Source organism: Bos javanicus, chromosome 1 (genome assembly GCF_032452875.1).
Source record: "Bos javanicus breed banteng chromosome 1, ARS-OSU_banteng_1.0, whole genome shotgun sequence".
In the NCBI taxonomy this organism is placed as follows: Eukaryota; Metazoa; Chordata; class Mammalia; order Artiodactyla; family Bovidae; genus Bos; species Bos javanicus.
The window spans coordinates 16825166-16838953 of record NC_083868.1 but is presented as its reverse complement, the minus strand read 5'-3'; positions in this window follow the sequence as shown (position 1 = coordinate 16838953).

The window sequence follows — 13788 nt, the reverse complement described above, 5'->3', positions numbered from 1 at the left end:
TTGGAACCAGTCTGTTGTTCCATGTCCAGTTCTAACTGTTGCTTCTTAGCCAAAAAATAATCCCTACCATATAGCATTGTGTTAATATTTATTTACTGAATAGAATATTTAGTGAATTAAATTGTACCTCAAGACAATTTTTAAAAATAGCTAATATGAACAAATGAAAATAGATTTATGATTTTTCCAAAACAACAGTTTATGTAAGTCTATCAGTTCAGTTCAGTTGAGTTGCTCAGTCATGTCCGACTCTGCAACCACATGCACTGCAGCATGCCAGGCCTCCCTGTCCATCACCAACTCCCAGAGTTTACTCAATGCATGTTCATTGAGTCAGTGATGCCATCCAACTATCTCATCCTCTGTGGTCCCCTTCTTTTCCCACCTTCAATCTTTCCCAGCATCAGGTTATTTTCAAATGAGTCACTTATTCAGATAAAGTTGGCTAAGTACTGAAGTTTCAGCTTCAACATCAGTCCTTCCAATGAATATTCAGGACTGATTTCCTTTAGGATGGACTGATTGGAACTCTGTGCAGTCCAAGGGACTCTCAACACCACAGGTGCTCTTCACACTGACACCAAGGGACTCTCAACACCTCAGTTTCTCCAACAGTTCAAAGCATCAATTCTTAGGTGCTCAGCTTTCTTTATAGTTCAAATCTCATCCATCCAAGACTACTGGAAAAACCATAGCTTTGAGTGGACGGACATTTGTTGGCAAAGTAATGTCTCTGCTTTTTAATAAGCTGCCTAGCTTGGTCATAACTTTTCTTCCAAGGAGCAAGTATCTTTTAATTTCATGGGTACAGTCATCAAGTGGCCTTAGGGAAGCATCACTACAAACTTAGTGGAGGTGGAATTCCAGTTGAGCTATCTCAAAACATGATGCTGTGAAAGTGCTGCACTCAGTATGTCAGCAAATTAGGAAAACTCAGCAGTGGCCACAAAACTGGAAAAGGTCAGTTTTTATTCCAATCCTAAAGAAAGGCAATGCCAAAGAATGCTCAAGTTACCACACAATTGCAGTCATCTCACATGCTAGTAAAGTAAAGCTCAAAATTGTCCAAGCCAGGGTTCAACAGTATGTGAACTGTGAACTTCCAGATGTTCAAGCTGAATTTAAAAAAGACAGAGGAATCAGAGATCAAATTGCCAACTTGTGTTAGATTATCGAAAAAGCAAGAGGGTTCCAGAAAAACATCTACTTTTGCTTTATTGATTATGCCAAAGCCTTTCACTGTGTGGATCACCATGGACTATGAAAAATTCTTAAAGAGATGGGAGTATCAGACCATCTGACCTGCCCCTTGAGAAATCTGTATGTAGGTCAGGAAGTAACAGTTAGAACTGAACATGGAACAACAGAACTGGTTCCAAATCGGGAAAGGAGTATGTCAAGGATGTTTATTTAATTTATATGCAGAGTGCATCATGAGAAATGCTGGGCTGGAGGAAGCACAAGCTAGAATCAGAATTGCCCCGAGAAATATCAATAACCTCATATGCAGACGATACCACCCTGATGGCAGAAGGCGAATAAAACTAAAGAGCCTCTTGAAGAAAGTGAAAGAGGAGAGTAAAAAGTTGGCTTAAAACTCAACATTCAGAAAACTAAGATCATGGAAACTGGTCCCATCACTTCATGCCAAATAGATGTGAAAACAGTGACAGACTTTATCTTGCTGCTGCTGCTGCTGCTGCTAAGTCACTTTAGTCGTGTCTGACTCTGTGTGACCCCATGGACTGCAGCCTACCAAGCTTCTCCATCCATGGATTTTCCAGGCAAGAGTACTGGAGTGGGGTGCCATTGCCTTCTCTGAGACTTTATCTTTTTGGGCTCCAAAATCACTGCAGATGGTGACTGCAGGCATGGAATTAAAGGCTGTTTACTTCTAGGGAGGAAAGTTATGACAAATCTAGACAGCATATTAAAAAGCAGAAACATTACTTTGCCAGAAAAGGTATGTCTAGTCAAGGCCAGGAGAAGGCAATGGCACCCCACTCCAGTACTCTTGCCTGGAAAATCCCATAGACGGAGGAGCCTGGTAGGCTGCAGTCCATGGGGTCACTAAGAGTTGGACATGACTGAGCGACTTCACTTTCACTTTTCACTTTCATGCATTGGAGAAGGAAATGGCAACCCACTCCAGTGTTCTTGCCTGGAGAATCCCAGGGACGGTGGAGCTGAGTGAGCTGCCGTCTCTGGGGTTGCACAGAGTCGGACACGATTGAAGTGATGCAGCAGTCAAGGCTATGCTTTTTCCAGTAGTCATGTATGGATGTGAGATTTGGACTATATAAAGAGAGCTGAGCACCAAAGATTTGATGCTTTTGAACTGTGGCGTTGGAGAAGACTCTTGAGATTCCTTTGGAATGCAAGGAGATCCAACCAGTCCATCCTAAAGGAAATAAGTTCTGAATATTCATTGGAAAGACTGTTGTTGAAGGTTAAACACCAACACTTTGGCCACCTGATGAGAAGAACTGACTCATTTGAAAAGACCCTCTTGCTGGGAAAGATTGAGGGCAGGAGGAGAAGGGGACAACAGACAATGAAATGGCTGAATGGCATCACCGACACAATGGATATGAGTTTGAGTAAGTTCTGGAGTTGGTGATGGAGAGGGAAGCCTGCCGTGCTGCAGTCCATGGGGTCACGAAGAGTTGGACACAACTGAGAGACTGAACTGAACTGAACAGTCATCAACTGCAGGGATTTTGGAGCCCCAAAACATAGTCTATCACTGTTTCCATTGTTTCCCCATCTATTGCCATGAAGTCATGGGACCAGTTGCCATGATCTTAGTTTTCTGAATGTTGAATTTTAAGCTACCTTTTTAATTCTCCTCTTTCACTTTCATTATTAGGCTCCTTAGTTCTTTGCTTTCTGCCATCAGAGTGGTATCATCTGCATATCTGAGATTATTGATATTTCTTCAGGCAATCTTGATTCCAACTTGTGCTTCCTCCAGCTGAGCATTACTCATAATGTACTCTGCATTTAAATTAAATTAACAGGGTGACAATATACAGCCTTGACGTACTCATTTCCCGATTTGGAACCAGTTCTGTTGTTCCATGTTCAGTTCTAACTGTTGCTTCCTGACCTGCATACAGATGTCTCAGGTGGCAGGTCAGGTGGTCTGGTATTCACATCTCTAAGAATTTTCCACAGTTTTTTTGTGGTACACAGACAAAGGCTTTGGCATAGTCAATAAAGTAGAAGTAGATGCTTTTCTGGAACTCTCTCACTTTCTCTATGATTCAACGGATTTTGGCAATGTATCAAATCAATGGATTTGATCTCTGGTTCCTCTGCCTTTTCTAAATCCAGCTTGAACATCTGGAAGTTCACGTTCACGTGCTGTTGAAGCCTGGCTTGGAAAGTTTTGAGCATTACTTTACTAGTGTTTGAGATAAGTGCAACTGTGCAGTAGTTTCAGCATTATTTGTCATTGCCTTTCCTTTTGACTGGAATGAAAACTAAACTTTTCCCGTCCTGTGGCCACTGCTGAATTCTCCAAATTTGCTGAAATATTGAGCACATTGCTTTCACAGAATCATCTTTTAGGATTTGAAATAGCTGAACTGAAATTCCATCATCTCCAATAGCTTTGCTCATGGTGATTCTTTCTAAGTCTTACTTGCCTTTGCATTCCAGGATGTCTGGCTCTAGGTGAGTCATCAGACTGTCATAGTTATCTGGGTCATGAAGATCCTTTTGTATAGTTCTTGTGTGTATTCCTGCCATTTCTTCTTAATATCTTCTTTTTTAGATTCAAACATTTTCTGTCCTTTATTGTGCCCATCTTTGCATGAAATATTCCCTTGGTATCTCTAATTTTCTTGAAGACATCTGTAGTCTTTTCCATTCTATTGTTTTCCTCTATTTCTTTGCACTGATCACTCAGGAAGGCTTTCTTATCTCTCCTTTTATTACTTTGGAACTCTGCATTCAAAAGGGTATATCTTTCCTTTTCTCCTTTGCCTGTCACTTCTGTTCTTTTCACAGGTATTTGTAAGGCCTCCTCAGACGAACATTTTGCCTTTTTGCATTCTTTTTTTGGGGATGGTCTTGATTTCTGCCTCCCGTACAATGTAGGAATCTCCGTCCATAGCTCTTCAGGCACTCTGTCAGGTCGAATCCCTTGAATTTATTTCTCACTTCCCCTGTATAATCATAAGGTGTTTGACTTAGGTTATATCTGAAATTGAAGAAAGTGGGGAAAATACTAGACCATTCAGTTCAGTTCAGTCAGTCAGTCATGTCCAACTCTTGGCAACTCCATGAACAGCAGCACTCCAGGCCTCCCAGTCCATTACCAACTCCCGGAGTTCACTCAGACTCACGTCCATCGAATCAGTGATGCCATCCAGCCATCTCATCCTCTGTCACCCCCTTCTCCTCTTGCCCCCAATCCCTCCCAGCATCAGAGTCTTTTCCAAGGAGTCAACTCTTCGCATGAAGTGGCCAGAAGTACTGGAGTTTCAGCTTCAGCATCATTCCTTCCAAATAAATCCCAGGTCTGATCTCCTTCAGAATGGACTGGTTGGATCTCCTTGCAGTCCAATGGACTCTCAAGAGTCTTCTCCAACACCACAGTTCAAAAGCATCAAATCTTCAGCACTCAGCTTTCTTTATAGTCCAAATATCACATCCATACATAACTACTGCAAAATCATACCCTTGAATAGACAGACCTTTGTTGATAAAGTAATGTCTCTGCTTTTTATTATGCTGTGTAGGTTGGTCAAACTTTCCTTCCAAAGAGTAAATGTCTTTTAATTTCATGGCTGCAATCACAATCTGCAATGATTTTGGAGCCCCCCAAAATAAAGTCTCTCACTGTTTCCATTGTTTCCCCATCTATTTGCATTGAAGTGATAGGACCGGATGCCATGATCTTAGTTTTATGATTGTGGAGTTTTAAGCCAGTTTTTTCACTCTCCTCTTTCACTTTCATCAAGAGGCTCTTTAGTTCTTCTTCACTTTCTCCCATAAGGGTGGTGTCATCTGCACATTTGAGGTTATTGATATTTCTCCTGGAGATCTTGATTCCAGCTTGTGCTTTATCCAGCCCAGTGTTTTTCATGGTGCACTCTGCATATAAGTTAAGTAAGCAGGATGACAATATACAGCCTTTGATGTACTCCTTTTCCTATTTGGAACCAGTCTGTTGTTCCATGTTAAGTTCTAACTGTTGCTTCCTGACCCTCATACAGGTTTCTCAAGAGGCAGGTCAGCTGGTCTGGTTTTTCCATCTCTTTCATAATTTTCCACGGTTTATTGTGATCCACACAGTCAAAGGCTTTGGCATAGTCAATAAAGCAGAAATAGATGTTTTTTTCTGACTCTCTTGCTTTTTCAATCATCCAGTGGGTTTTGATTTAGGTCATAGCTGGATGGTTTAGTTGTTTCCCACACTTTCCTCAATTTAAGTCTCAATTTGGCAATAAGGATTTTATGATCTGAGCCACAGTCAGGTCCCAGTCTTGTTTTTGCTGATGATATAGAGCTTCTCTACCTTTGGCTGAAAAGAATATAATCAATCTGATTTCGGTGTTGACCATCTGGTGATGTCCATGTTAGAGTCTTCTCTTGTATTGTTGGAAGAAGATGTTTGCTACAACCAGTGCGTTCTCTTGCAAAACTCTATTGGCCTTTGCCCTACTTCATTCTGTACTCCAAAGCCAAATCCCTTATAATTATACAGTGTCAGTGAGAAACAGATTTAAGGGACTAGATCTGATAGACAGAGTGCCTGATGAACTATGGACTGAGGTTCCTGACACTGTATAGGAGACAGGAATCAAGAACATCCCCAAGAAAAAGAAATGCAAAAAAGGTAAATGGCTGTCTGAGGAGGCCTTAGAAATAGCTATGAAAAGAAGAGAGGTGAAAAGCAAAGGAAAAAAGGAAAGATATACCCATTTGAATTCAGATTTCCAAAGAATAGAAAGGAGAGATAAGAAAGCCTTCCTCAGTGATCAATGCAAAGAAATAGAGGTAAACAACAGAAAAGGAAAGACTAGAGTTTTCTTCAGGAACATTAGAGATACCAAGGGAACATTTCATGCAAAGATGGGCTCAATAAAGGAAAGAAATGGTATGGACCTAACAGAAGCATAAGATATTAAGAGCAGGTGGCAAGAATACACAGAAGAACTGTACAAAAAAGGTTTTCATGATCCAGATAATCACAATGGTGTGATCACTCACCTAGAGCCAGACACCCTGTAATGTGAAGTCAAATGGGCCTTAGGAAGCATCACTATGAACAAAGCTAGTGGAGGTGATGGAATTCCAGCTGCGTTATTTCAAATCCTAAAAGATGATGCTGTGAAAGTGTTTCACTCAATATGTCAGCAAATTTGGAAAACTCAGCAGTGGCCACAGGACTGGAAAAGTTCAGTTTTCATTCCAATCCCAAAGAAAGGCAATGCTAAAGAATGCTCAAACTAACACACAATTGCATTCATCTCACAGGCTAGTAAAGTAATGCTCAAAATTCTCCAAGCCAGGTTTCAGCAATATGTGAACGGTTAACTCCCAGATGTTCAAGCTGGTTTTAGAAAAGGTAGAGGAACCAGAGATTAAATTGCCAACATCTGCTGGATCATGGAAAAAGGAAGAGAGTTCCAGAAAAACAGCTATTTCTGCTTTATTGACTATGCCAAAGCCTTTGACTGTGTGGATCACAGTAAACTGTGGAAAATCTTGAAAAAGATAGAAATACCAGACCTCCTAACCTGCTTCTTGAGAAACCTGCATGCAGGTCAGGAAGCAACAGTTAGAACTGGACATTGAACAAAATACTTGTTCCAAATAGGAAAAGGAGTATGTCAAGGTTGTATATTGTCACCCTGCTTATTTAAATTATATGCAGAGTACATCATGAGAAACCCTGCGCTGGATGAAGCACAATCTAGAACCAAGATTGCTGGAAGAAATATCAATAACCTCAGATATGCAGATGACTGCATCCTTATGGCAGAAAGTGAATAAAAACTAAAGAGCTTCTGATGAAAGTGAAAGAGAAGAGTGAAAAAGTTGCCTTAAAGCTCAACATTCAGAAAACTAAAATAATGGCATCCAGTCCCGTCACTTCACGGCAAATAGATTGGAAAAGAGTGGCTGACTTTATTTTGGCTCCAAAATCACTAGAGATGGTGATTGCAGCCATGAAATTAAAAAATGCTTGCTCCTTGGAAAGAAAGTTATGAGTAACCTAGACAGTATATTAAAAAGCAGAGACATTACTTTGTCAACAAAGGTCTGTCTATTCAAGGCTATGACTTTTCCAGTAGTCATGTATGGATGTGAGAGTTGGACTATAAAGAAAGCTGAGTGCAGAATTGATGCTTTTGTTATGTAGTATTGGAGAAGACTCTTGAAAATCCCTTGGACTGCAAGGAGATCCAACCAGTCCATCCTAAAGGAGATCAGTCTTGTGTGTTCATTGGAAGGACTGATATTGAAGCTGAAACTCCAATACTTTGACCACCTGATGCGCAGAGCTGACTCATTTGAAAATACCCTGATGCTGGGAAAGAGTGAGGGCAGGAGGAGAAGGGGATGACAGAGAATGAAATGGTTGGATTGCATCACTGACTCAATGGACATAAGTTTGGGTAAACTCCAGGATTTGGTAATGGACACAGAGGCCTGGCATGCTGCTGTTCACAGCTTGCAAAGAGTCGGACAAGACTGAGTGATTGAACTGAACTGAACTGAATCATCTACGGTCTATGCCCCACAAGAGACTGACCCAGGCTTGCCTGTGAGTTTCCCAGAGTTTCCGGTGAAGGCGTGGGTTGGCGGTTCCTATTGAAGTGTTGGGGGCACTAAATGTAGCAGTGCTTGCCTGGGACCTTTTGAAGGAGGTGGCCATTTTCTTAAAAACCTCCACCATAGGAGGAGGTTACCTGGTTTGGCCCCAGGTAAATAACAGCAAGTGAAAACAGCCCCACCTATCAAAAGAAAATTGGATTAAAGTTTTACTAATCATGGCCCCACCCATCAGAACAAGACTCAGAACGTAAGGCTATATATAGATATGAACATTTATTACCCATGGGGCACATGTCTGATGGAATGATTAACTCACTGAATGAGACCACACTTTGTGGAGTGATTCTTGCTTCATGGAGTAAGTCTCTTTCTCTTCTCCTCTTTCTGTCTCTGTCTTTCTCTCTTCCTTCTTATGTATAATGAGGAACTCAATAGAAATAAAGACAAGTCGCTCAGTCATGTCTGACGCTTTTTGACCCTATGGACTGTAGACTACCAGGCTCATATGTCCATGGGATTGAAAAGGAAACCCTCCTACACTGTTGGTGGAAATGCAAACTAGTACAGCCACTATGGAGAACAGTGTGGAGATTCCTTAAAAAATTGGAAATAGAACTGCCTTATGATCCAGCAATCCCACTGCTGGGCATACACACTGAGGAAACCAGAAGGGAAAGAGACACGTGTACCCCTATGTTCATCGCAGCACTGTTTATAATAGCCAAGACATGGAAGCAACCTAGATGTCCATCAGCAGATGACTGGATAAGAAAACTGTGGTACATATACACAATGAAATATTACTCAGCCATTAAAAAGAATACATTTGAATCAGTTCTAATGTGGTGGATGAAACTGGAGCCTATTATACAGAGTGAAGTAAGCCAGAAAGAAAAACACCAATACAGTATACTAATGCATATATATGGAATTTAGAAAGATGGTAACAATAACCCTGGGTACGAGACAGCAAAAGAGACACCGATGTATAGAACAGTCTTATGGACTCTGTTGGAGAGGGAGAGGGTAGGAAGATTTGGGAGAATGGCATTGAAACATGTGTAATATCATGTATGAAACGAGTTGCCAGTCCAGGTTCAATGCACGATACTGGATGCTTGGGGCTGGTGCACTGGGACAACCCAGAGGGATGGTATGGGGAGGGAGGAGGGAGGAGGGTTCATGATGGGGAACAAATGTATACCTGTGGCGGATTCATTTTGATATTTGGCAAAACTAATACAATATTGTAAAGTTTAAAAATAAAATAAAATTTAAAAAAAAGAAAAAAAAATAGAAAAAGGTGTTCTAAAAAATAAATAAATAAATAAAAAGAATACTGGAGTGAGTTGCCATTTCCTTCTCCAGGAGACCTTCCGGACCCAGGGATTGAACCCAGATCTCACACACTGTAGGCAGGTGCTTTACCATCTGACCCACCAGGGAAGCCCTGGTAAGGGTTCAATATTTTGAGGAACTCAATATTTTACTTTAATTCTGCTTTATGAATGTTCTTCAAATGAGGATGTCCTTTAATACTTCTTAAAGTAAGGTCTAGATTACTTGTCTTCTGGATTGCTTAAATGGTTACCTAACTGATCTAACTTACTACAGTCAGAGCCCTCTGATATACCATTCATAGTTTTGCTAAGCTTCCTATTGTAAATTATATTATGTCTTCTATCTATCTAAAATTCTTTAATGATTCACCATATTTACATTTATTTTTACTTCACTTGTTCCATTTTTTACTTTATCTGACTTTTATTACTGGTCAAATGAAGTTGCTTGTACCTCTGATAATAAAACACAAAATTACATTTTTACTTGATAATGTCAAATTATTGAAAATTCCATTTAGTGTTGTTTCTTTTAAATAGGATACCATTTTTCCCAGGCTAATTTCAATGGCTTCCCACTATATCCCGAATAATTAACTCTATCAAACCCCAAATCTTATCTAATGAAAATGCTGTTTATTCATTTCAATAATAATGAAAATATTATTAAATAATATGAGAACAATAGAATAGTATATAACATGATCTAGTCCATATCATATAGCTGATAAATTGAGGAATGCATAAATAACTGAGACTATATCAATATTAATAGACCAGAGCTAGCCAAAATATCTATCAGGAAATAGGGTGAAATACAGTAGAAGATGGAATAATGTAATAAGACAAATTATGTGTTAGATAAGTAATGTACAAGGACCAAAGAGTTAAAATACAGTGCTATTAGGAAAAAACCTAACTCCAAAAAGTTTCAAGTATTCTGATGGTGATTGAAAATACAATATCTGTCTAATGTGGCCTGATATTTTCTGCAGATTATTTGGTCTGAATCTATTGCTTTTTCTTGATGAGATATTTAGAATAGCTGAAGAAGTTTATCTTATTGCTTAAAGATAAAGTTTTCATCACTTCATGGCAAATAGGTGGGGAAACAATGGAAACAGTGACACACTTTACTTTTGGGAGGCTCCAAAATCACTGAAGATGGTGACTGCAGCCATGATGGGGAACACATGTATACCTGTGGCAGATTCATTCTGATATATGGCAAAACCAATACAATATTGTAAAGTTAAAAAATTAAATTAAAAAAATAAAAATAACCCTCCAAAAAAATAAATAAATAAAATAAAAGACACTTGTTCCTTGGAAGAAAAGCTATGACCAATCTGGACAGCATATTAAAAAGCAGGGACCTTACTGTGCCAATAGAGATCCATACAGTCAAAGCTATGGTTTTTCCAATAGTCATGTATGGATGTGAGAGATGGACTGTAAAAAAGAATAAGTGCCAAAGAATTGATGCTTTCAAGCTGTGGTGTTGGGGAAGACTGTTGAAAGTCCCTTGGACTGTAAGGAAATCAAACCAATGAATCCTAAATAAAATCAACCCTGAATATTCATTGGAAGAACTGATGGTGAGGTTCCAATATTTTGGTTACCTGGTGCAAAGAGCCAATTCATTGGAAAAGATCCTGATGCTGGGAAAGATAGAAGGCAGTAGGAGAAAGGGACAACAGAGGACCAGATTTTTGGATGGCATCATTGACTCAATGGACATGAGTTTGAGTAAGCTCTGGGAGATGATGAAGGACAGGGAAGTTTGGCACGCTGCAGTCCATGGGGTCACAAAAAGTTGGACATGACTGAATGACTGAACAACAACATTTTCATTATATGAAAATACAGAAGTAAGGAATTGATGTTTGCTATTTATAACATTAGGTAGAGGGCTTTCCAGGTGGCTCCAGTGGTAAAGAATCCACCTGCCAATGCAGGAAATACAAGAGACATAGGTTGGGTTTGATCCCAGGGTCAGGCATATCCTCTGGAGTAGAAAATGGCAACCCAGTCATATGAGTTTTCAATAAGGGCCAAGTTGGCTCTTCCTAAATTTACTTTGATTATGAGATTTCTTAATCAATATTGACTTCAGAAAGATGTGAGAAATTAAACTGTGTGATCTAAAAGCTTATTAAATAAAATAAAATATTTTCTTCTGGCAAAGTTTAGGTCAGTTGTTGAGAAAAAAAAAGAGTAAAGAAAGTGTATAGAAAATGTAGAAAAGAAAAACAAGATTTGCATCAAATGGAGAACCAATATTATGGCAGTGGGAAAAAAATAATAACAAAAAGTATAACAGTAAATGGAGTGTGAATTCTAGAAAATATGAGTCTAAAAATATGTGCATAACTTGATCACAGACACAGGAAACAACTGCAAATACTCCTAGCACTACCTCTTATTACAGTCATTGCTAGGTCTACCAGTTCTGGCAGACTTTACAATCTGAGATCACGTTGCTTCTTGTTCATTCAATGTGCATTTCATTTCCTCTTCCTGGGATTCTTTGATGATTTGGGATGATTTGAGCACTGGAAAGGAGCTAGCAATTTTTCTAATGCTAGAGAGAGTTGAAGCAAATTCAAAGAGGCTGAGTTGTAAGAGGTACAGGATGTGAGGTAACACAGAAAAAAATGAAAATGAGGTTATGGAAGACATGGACACTGCTGTTAAAATATTTAATTAAAACTTCTTTTCAGGGTATTAGGAAGTCTCTGGGGAGTATAAGAAATTGTGGTATGCTGAACTTTGCATTTATGAAAATCACTGCAGCTGCAGGATGATGTACTAAAGACAAAATGGTCATTATGAAGCTATTAGCATAATTCAAATGGGTCAAGAAAGTGAAGCAGAGAATGTTGATAGCATTAGAGATGAAATTATGTAGACAAATTTGAAAGATATGTAGGAAAAGTAAAAAATAGTGACTGGAGAAAGATGGAGCAACAGAATAAAGCAAAATTACTTTTTAAAATTGGAGCTGAGATGACTATGTGAGCCTTCTCAGTACCCCTTAAAGATTCCCTAATGATTTGGGCAGGAAAAATGGGGTAAACCCGTGGTTGCAGTAATCAGATGGGATAAAAGATTTGATAATTGTTATTCAAGTATTTAAAATTTAATTTTTAAGAATTAGAATTTGCAAGCCATCTTTGATATACTTCCTCAAACATGAACACACAAACTGTTTATTTTTACCAAAACAAACAAATGAAACTGAATAGCTTTTCAGTATGCATTCTCAAGGTTTTTTTTTTTTTTCTTTTTACACGTATCAACATGGCACAAACAACCTTTTAAATGAATAAGTATGTATTTTTAGTCCTATTAATGACCAGGTGGTGTTCCATTGGACAATTAGATCATTGCCCATGCTAAGTGTCTAGTCTTTCCTAAGGATAAATGGCTAGAAATAACATTTTTGTGTAAAAACCTCCATTGAAAATTTTAATATATATTTTAAAATTCACATTGGTATTATATTCAATTCAGAATAAATAAACTTATTTTGGCTAGCAAAGCATTGTTTACTGTTTCTTAAGAAGCATCAAGAAATTAAAAGAAAAATGAAGACCTGGGGAAGAATTCTACCTCTCATTTATTATTCTACCTCTCACTTTGCTTCGGAATTTTTAAGACAAACTTTTAGAACTTTGTAATTCTCATCTGATTGCTGTAAAGATTAAATGAGACAGGCATGAACTGTGCAAATCAGACACCATAATGCTCCTAGTGGATTTTCTGTAAACATTAATGTTATTGTGGACAGTGTAAGACAGTATAAGTTTCCTACCTCCCCGACCCAAAATAAATAAATGCATAAAATAAAAATTATTATTATTCAAAATCTGGCCATGAAATTAGCAACTCTTACTAGATAAGATTAAAAGCAATTTTCAAGTTTAAAAATGTAGAAAGGTCTATTTTTTCCCTTGTTTTTACCATGGCATTTCAATTTAATTGTATATTAACAGTAACTGACAAATATAGGAGAACAATAAATTATTTAGGGTACCATTTTGGCTGCTGAAAACAGTCTCACTAAAAATTGTCTTAAATACTGTGGGATTTGATTTCTCTATTAGATAGCATTCCAAGCATTAATAAATAAGGTCTAGAATAATACCTGTCCGAGAAGGCAATGGCACCCCACTTCAGTACTCTTGCCTGGAAAATCCCATGGATGGAGGAGCCTGGAAGGCTACAGTCCATGGGGTCGCTGAGGGGCGGACAGGACTGAGTGACTTCACTTTCACTTTTCACTTTCATGCATTGGAGAAGGAAATGGCAACCCACTCCAGTGTTGTTGCCTGGAGAATCCCAGGGATGGGGGAGCCTGGTGGGCTGCCATCTCTGGGGTCGCACAGAGTTGGACACGATTGAAGCGACTTAGCAGCAGCAGCAGCAGCAGCAGCAGAATAATACCTGTATGGCATTAAAGATCCAGGGTTTTTTCATTTACTTTTTGCTTATCTTTAGTATCCATCCATTGGTTTTTATCTTTTTTTCCCATCATCCAAAAAGGCACATTACCATATGTGTATTTCTGCTGGCAGGAATGGGATAAGAAGAAAAACATTGATTCTTTTTTTCTTTTAAGGTTACATGCATGCTAGGTTGCTTCTCTTGT